Source organism: Lepidochelys kempii, chromosome 28 (genome assembly GCF_965140285.1).
Source record: "Lepidochelys kempii isolate rLepKem1 chromosome 28, rLepKem1.hap1, whole genome shotgun sequence".
In the NCBI taxonomy this organism is placed as follows: domain Eukaryota; kingdom Metazoa; phylum Chordata; order Testudines; family Cheloniidae; genus Lepidochelys; species Lepidochelys kempii.
The window spans coordinates 752939-760998 of record NC_136407.1 but is presented as its reverse complement, the minus strand read 5'-3'; positions in this window follow the sequence as shown (position 1 = coordinate 760998).

The window sequence follows — 8060 nt, the reverse complement described above, 5'->3', positions numbered from 1 at the left end:
GCCCTGTTCCAGGGCAGGGTCTAGAGGGTGAAATACACCAGTTTGGAGCAGAAAGGGGGTAATATTTGCTCCCTGCGTAGGTACTTAGAGACGAGGATCAAGCCACCGCTTAGCCGTCCCTTTGTTATGGTGAGAGACAGCGGCCAGTGCCGGGTGCCCCAGAGGGAATGAACCGAACAGGGAATCATCCAGTGATCCATCATCCCCTGTCACCCATCCCCAGCTCCTGGCAAACACAGGCTAGGGACACCATCCTGGTAATAGCCATCGTTGGCTTGTGATCCACACCGCTCAGATCCAGTGCCCCTGTCATAAATATAAAGGGAAGGGTAAACCCCTTTAAAATCATAGAATCATAGAATCATAGAATATCAGGGTTGGAAGGGACCCCAGAAGGTCATCTAGTCCAACCCCCTGCTCAAAGCAGGACCAATTCCCAGTTAAATCATCCCAGCCAGGGCTTTGTCAAGCCTGACCTTAAAAACCTCTAAGGAAGGAGATTCCACCACCTCCCTAAGTAACGCATTCCAGTGTTTCACCACCCTCCTAGTGAAAAAGTTTTTCCTAATATCCAACCTAAACCTCCCCCACTGCAACTTGAGACCATTACTCCTCGTTCTGTCATCTGCCACCCCTGAGAACAGTCTAGAGCCATCCTCTTTGGAACCCCCTTTCAGGTAGTTGAAAGCAGCTATCAATCCCTCCTGGCCAGAGGAAAAATCCTCTCACCTGTAAAGGGTTAAGAAGCTAAAGGTAACTTCGCTGGCACCTGACCAAATTGACCAATGAGGAGACAAGATACTTTCAAAAGCTGGGCGGAGGGAGAGAAACAAAGGGTCTGTGTCTGTCTGTATGCTGGTTTTGCCGGGGATAGACCAGGAATGGAGTCTTAGAACTTTTAGTAAGTAATCTAGCTAGGTACGTGTTAGATTATGATTTCTTTAAATGGCTGAGAAAAGAATTGTGCTGAATAGAATGAATATTCCTGTCTGTGTGTCTTTTTTGTAACTTAAGGTTTTGCCTAGAGGGATTCTCTATGTTCTGAATCTAATTACGCTGTAAGGTATCTACCATCCTGATTTTACAGAGGTGATTCCTTTTTACTTCTATTAAAAGTCTTGTAAGAAAACTGAATGTTTTTTCATTGTTCTAAGATCCAAGGGTTTGGGTCTGTGGTCACCTATGCAAATTGGTGAGGATTTTTACCAAACCTTCCCCAGGAAGTGGGGTGCAAGGGTTGGGAGGATTTTGGGGGGAAAGACGTGTCCAAACTACGTTTCCCAGTAAACCCAGTTAAAGTTTGGTGGTGGCAGTGGAGATCCAGGGTCAAAGGATAAAATTAATTTGTACCATGGGGAAGTTTTAACCTAAGCTGGTGAAAGTAATCTTAGGAGGTTTTCATGAAGGTCCTGCACATCTGTACTCTAGAGTTCAGAGTGGGGAAGGAACCTTGACAGCCCCGGCCTCTTCCTTATTCCCCTCTCCTCTGATTCTTTGGGTCATCTGCAAACTTTCTCCAGAGTGGTTTTATGTTTTCTTCCGGCTCTTCGATAAGTGGTTAACTAGCGTCGGGCCAGGACCCGAGCCCTATGGGACCCCACTGGAAACGGCTCGCCGACGATGGCCCATTTCCGATTCCGTTCGGAGATCCATCAGTTAACCAGTTTTGAATCTGTTTCCTCTGTTCCTTTGAGGCCGGCCTAGTTCCTCAGTCCGAAGGCGGTGCGGCCCACAGTCACACGCCTCCCAGCCATCTCTGTTCATTACCGCAGCGCTATTATCTTGATCACCCGATTTTGTAATCGCTCTGGCGAAAGGCCCCATTTTCCACTGTGACGGTGCTGTCCGTGGGAGCCAGCTGAGGTGACTCAATCAGGGCGTACTGCAAGGGCCGGGTTCAGTACACAGGGGTTCCCTCTCACCAAAGCAAATGCAAAACTGGCTCGAGCCCCCACCCAGTGACCTGGGAAAATCTTACCCACCCCCGGGCGCCTCAAAGAGGCAATACTTCCCTTCTCGCAAGCACAGAGTCTCGGTGGAGCAGAGAATCTTTAATAACATGAGGTAAACGACATCAGCATTAAATTGGGGAAACACCCCAACTAGGGTTCATCAACCAAACCATGAGCAAAGACCCACCCCAGCACATTGGGCCGCGTCCTTTCCCTCGGGTTCTTGAGTCCCAGAACCCAACCGTCTCTTGAGTCCAGCAACCCACAAATCACCCAAAGTCCAAAAAGCCCAGCCCCAGAGTTCAAAAGTTCATCTGCAGAGTGTTACTCCCCAGTCCGGCTAAAAATGTGCCTGTGTGTGGGGGGGAAAGAGGTAAGGGGCACCTTCCGTGACCCGACGCTGACTGCCCCGCAGGGCTCCGCCGTCTCACGAACGCTCCGCCAGCCTATCCACGAACAGCACCGCTGCACGCTCGATCCTCCGGCTCCCCACCACTCGACACAGCGCTCGGTGATTTCAGCTCATAGCCGTGGGACCCTTAGTGCTGGTGCACCATGAGGCCAAAGTGAAGTCAGCACAGTACCTGTCGCAAGACTCTTAATAGACCCAAATTTAGCTCTGGCATTCCACAGATATAGCCAGCAGATCGAGGGACGTGATCCTTCCCCTCTATTCGACATGGGTGAGGCCTCATCTGGAGTACTGTGTCCAGTTTTGGGCGTCACACGACAAGAAGGATGTGGATAAATTGGAAAACGTCCAGCGAAGGGCAACAAAAATGATTAGGGGGCTGGAACACATGACTTACGAGGAGAGGCTGAGGGAACTGGGATTGTTTAGTCTTCAGAAGAGAAGAATGAGGGGGATTTGATAGCTGCTTTCAACTACCTGAAAGGGGGTTCCAAAGAGGATGGTTCTAGACTATTTTCAGTGATAACAGATGACAGGACAAGGAGTGATGGTCTCAAGTTGCAGTGGGGGAGGTTTAGGTTGGATATTAGGAAAAACTTTTTCACTAGGAGGGTGGTGAAACACTGGAATGCGTTACCTAGGGAGGTGGTGGAATCTCCTTCCTTAGAAGTTTTTAAGATCAGGCTTGACAAAGCCCTGGCTGGGATGATTTAATTGGGGATTGATCCTGCTTTGAGCAGGGGGTTGGACTAGATACCTCCTGAGGTCCCTTCTAACCCTGATATTCTATGAGTGGGGAGAGACAGAGGCGCAATTGGTGTTTCAAGCCCTCACAAAGGGGCCCATATCACCAGGTACTAATACCTGTCCCAAGCCTCTCTCCATTCACAGACTTTTCGAACCCATGTCCCTTGCCTAGCGAGTGCTACTTAGTTGATGGTGAGTCCCTCCATCATAACAAAAGGCCAAGTACAGTTCCAAGCACAGTTCCCATAATCAGGGTAATAACAATTTATTCTTCCTGCTCCAATAACAGAGACACTGGGGATCCAACAGCAGCCAAAGTGACCGTTTGGGCAGCTGTGGCCTCATTTTAGGCGGGGTGGGTGTGCCTATGCAAATGAGATTGGCCCCTGAAGTTCTTTTCTACAACTTGCCACACCTCACCACCAGATGTCAGGGTGGAGCTCATCCTGACTCTGCTTACACTTAGATTTCCCCAAACAGCCTCTCTATCACCTCCCTGGGTCCTCAGGAGTCCAAACAACGCAGTTCCCTTCAAGTGCCCGGCCTCCGGCCAGACACGCACCTCAGAGATGATGAGGGTTACTGAAAATCTTCTCTCCTCTTGGAAAAGAAACGGGTCTTCCGACCCCAAAGGATCAGGCCCCAGAGCCAGGTCCAGTGATAACTTAGATCTTACCCACGCTCGAGTCAATTCTTGTTAACGAAACTAACATGTATTAAAAAAGAAAAGAGAGGAAGAGTGGGTGGAAAGATCACTCTACAAACAGACTTGAGTTCAATTCTGGAGGTTCAGATACACGGCAGAGATGAGCTTGCAGTTGACAAAAGTCCTTTTAGAAATCGCCCAGGGGTGATCGTCCAATGTCCATATTCAGAGTGACTAGGGATCTCAATCCTTATGGCTCAGGGTTTCCCCCTCTTGAAGCCCAAAGCAGATCTGAGATGAAGAAGGATCCTGTCCCAGGGTCTTTATACATTTCCAGCAGCCTTTCAGCCTGAGAAAGCAACTGGCTTGACTTTCCTTCTCCCAAACATCCTGGCAATTAGCCTAGGGTAATTTATCCATTACACAGTTCAGATCCAGGTTATGACAACCTTCCAAGAGACATAGACAATGAAATTATTTCACTCAAGTGTCTTCCTAAATGTTTTAATTTTGATCTTTGATCTTTGAATCAAAGCCATGGGAATAGACAAGTCTCGTCTGCTCCCATCAGGAGCCCAGAGCCAGCACCTCCCCTTCTCTCTCTCACCAGGCCAGCTGCATTTCAAACCTCTGTTCCTTTCCATTGTTGGGCCCTGGGTCAGGTCAGTCTGGGAGTTAATTAACTCTTTCTGGCCCCGTTCACCGTTCAATGGATATTATATTACACTCAGCACGTCACACCCACCCAGCCACGCGGGGTGGCATTCATTGCATTCCACATTCTTGATTAATTGACTCCCCATATCAGCCGCTCCATTATCTCGCCCTGGATCTATGGCAGACGAAGAGGCCTATAATTATAACGAATGATGTTCATATCTGCATGTACTGGGTGTTTCCAAGAAATGCGAAGCTGGGCAACCGCCAGCCAACAGGGGAGAGAATATGTCAGGAGTGCAGAACGCAGGGATTGTGGCATTTTCAGAGTGAACCGGACCGTGACTCAGTTTCCCCACTTTAGTATGCATTGCCACCCGGCAGGTGCAAAGGAGTGAAGTGCCCCCCAGGAGGGAGACGTCGGTGGAGGTCACCCCGAACGGCTGCCTGGCTCTGGGAATGACCCCAGAGGTACAGAGACACTGAACCCATAAAGGGCGGTAGGGGCAGCAGGGCCGGGCGTGAGCAGACGGGCTTTGAAATTCTGCTGGTGCCCCGGGAGCGGCCATAATTTAACACTTGTCACTGATGGCGAACTTGGGGACAAGCCCCCCTCACCGTTAGACATTTTGCATCTTGTTTCCAGTCCGAATTCGCCTGGTTCCAACTCCCGGCCCGGGTGGGACCTGCCTCGGCCAGTGTGAGGAGCCCGTTGTGAACATTCGCTCCCTGCGCCGGCCCTCACAGCCCGGGATCAGTCACCCCTTCGCCGCCGCGCCGTGCAGCTAATTGAGCTCCTGGAGTCTCTCACTCGAAGGCAGGGTTTTGAATCCTTCTCGCGGCTCTTCTCTGACCCCTCTCCGATGTACTCGCCCCCCGGCGGGTCGCCTCTCTGCCCGACGCGAGACTCCCGCTGACGCAGGCCAGGGTCGTATTCGCCCCTTTGCTCACAGCGTCGCGCCGGGAGCTCACGTTCCGCTGATTACCCACCACGCGCCCCCCAAATCTGCTTCAGAGCCGCTGCGCCCCCGGAGAGACTCCCCCGGCCCCTGTGTAGGGCTGACGCGCTTCGTTTCTTGTTGTGTACGTTGACATTCAAACCACAGTATGGGGCTGTGACCCACATCGCTCTGAACCGGGGACACGGCCTCTTCCTCATTTCCCACTCCTTATTTCCTACAGTGATGTAACGGCATAGTGGTGGGAGCGGTGGGATACCACGTCTGAACTGGCAAGAGTGGGGTCAGCGGTGGGATCCTGGTGCCGTAAGGGCATAGTGGTGGGAGCGGTGGGATACTATGTCCCAAGAGGTAACCGTGGGATGCTGGCACCGTAAAGGCACCCTGGTGTCAGCGGGGACAGTTGCATCGTTTGGCATGAGGTCGGAGGTGTTCTCACATGACGTATTTGCTTTGGGTGTTTCCAAGAGTCGGGCCGATCAGCAGAGCCCCTGGGTGGGTGGCGGCAGGAACCTTGCGCCATGCGCGCTGGGGAAGCCGGGGGCAGGATTAACCTAATGATAGCCTTGAACCTGAGCAAAGGGAAGGTGACACCAGCCAACGGAGGGTGTGGGCAGGTGGCTGAGGGGGCACCGGGTGCCGTGCGCACGAGTGGAATTCGGGTCTCACCAAGAGAGCTGGGGTGGGTGGGAGGTTAGCAGTGGCAGAGATGGGAGGGTGGCATCAACGGTGGGACATTGGTGTCAGCAGTGGGTTAGCGGTGGCAGGGGCGGGATCGTGGTGGTGATGGAGGCTTAGCGGTGGCTGCGGTGGGATCGTGGTGGTGACGGAGGGTTAGCGGTGGGAGGGGAGGGATCGTGGTGGTGACGGAGGGTTAGCGGTGGCAGGGGGGGGATCGTGGTGGTGACGGAGGGTTAGCGGTGGGAGGGGAGGGATCGTGATGGTGACGGAGGGTTAGCGGTGGCAGGGGAGGGATCGTGGTGGTGACGGAGGGTTAGCGGTGAGAGGGGAGGGATCGTGGTGGTGACGGAGGGTTAGCGGTGGCAGCAGTGGGATCGTGGTGGTGACGGAGGGTTAGTGGTGTCAGGGGAGGGATCGTGGTGGTGACGGAGGGTTAGCGGCAGCAGGGGACGGATCGTGGTGGTGACGGAGGGTTAGCGGTGGCAGGGGAGGGATCGTGGTGGTGACGGAGGGTTAGCGGTGAGAGGGGAGGGATCGTGGTGGTGACGGAGGGTTAGCGGTGAGAGGGGAGGGATCGTGGTGGTGACGGAGGGTTAGCGGTGTCAGGGGAGGGATCGTGGTGGTGACGGAGGGTTAGCGGTGGGAGCGGAGGGATCGTGGTGGTGACGGAGGGTTAGCGGTGGCTGCGGTGGGATCGTGGTGGTGACAGAGGGTTAGCGGTGGCAGGGGAGGGATCGTGGTGGTGACGGAGGGTTAGCGGTGAGAGGGGAGGGATCGTGGTGGTGACGGAGGGTTAGCGGTGGCAGCAGTGGGATCGTGGTGGTGACGGAGGGTTAGTGGTGTCAGGGGAGGGATCGTGGTGGTGACGGAGGGTTAGCGGCAGCAGGGGACGGATCGTGGTGGTGACGGAGGGTTAGCGGTGGCAGGGGAGGGATCGTGGTGGTGACGGAGGGTTAGCGGTGAGAGGGGAGGGATCGTGGTGGTGACGGAGGGTTAGCGGTGAGAGGGGAGGGATCGTGGTGGTGACGGAGGGTTAGCGGTGTCAGGGGAGGGATCGTGGTGGTGACGGAGGGTTAGCGGTGGGAGCGGAGGGATCGTGGTGGTGACGGAGGGTTAGCGGTGGCTGCGGTGGGATCGTGGTGGTGACGGAGGGTTAGCGGCGGCAGGGGAGGGATCGTGGTGGTGACGGAGGGTTAGCGGTGAGAGGGGAGGGATCGTGGTGGTGACGGAGGGTTAGCGGTGAGAGGGGAGGGATCGTGGTGGTGACGGAGGGTTAGCGGTGGCTGCGGTGGGATCGTGGTGGTGACGGAGGGTTAGCGGCGTCAGGGGAGGGATCGTGGTGGTGGCGGAGGGTTAGCAGTGGGAGCGGAGGGATCGTGGTGGTGACGGAGGGTTAGCGGTGAGAGGGGAGGGATCGTGGTGGTGACAGAGGGTTAGTGGTGTCAGGGGAGGGATCGTGGTGGTGACGGAGGGTTAGCGGTGGCTGCGGTGGGATCGTGGTGGTGACGGAGGGTTAGCGGTGGCAGGGAGGGATCGTGGTGGTGACGGAGGGTTAGCGGTGGGAGCGGAGGGATCGTGGTGGTGACGGAGGGTTAGCGGTGGCAGGGGAGGGATCGTGGTGGTGACGGAGGGTTAGCGGTGGGAGCGGAGGGATCGTGGTGGTGACGGAGGGTTAGCGGTGGCAGGGGGGGGATCGTGGTGGTGACGGAGGGTTAGTGGTGTCAGGGGAGGGATCGTGGTGGTGACAGAGGGTTAGCGGTGGCAGGGGAGGGATCGTGGTGGTGACAGAGGGTTAGCGGTGGCTGCGGTGGGATCGTGGTGGTGACGGAGGGTTAGCGGCGGCAGGGGAGGGATCGTGGTGGTGACGGAGGGTTAGCGGTGGGAGGGGAGGGATCGTGGTGGTGACGGAGGGTTAGCGGTGGCAGGGGAGGGATCGTGGTGGTGGCGGAGGGTTAGCGGCGGCAGGGGAGGGATCGTGGTGGTGACGGAGGGTTAGCGGTGGGAGG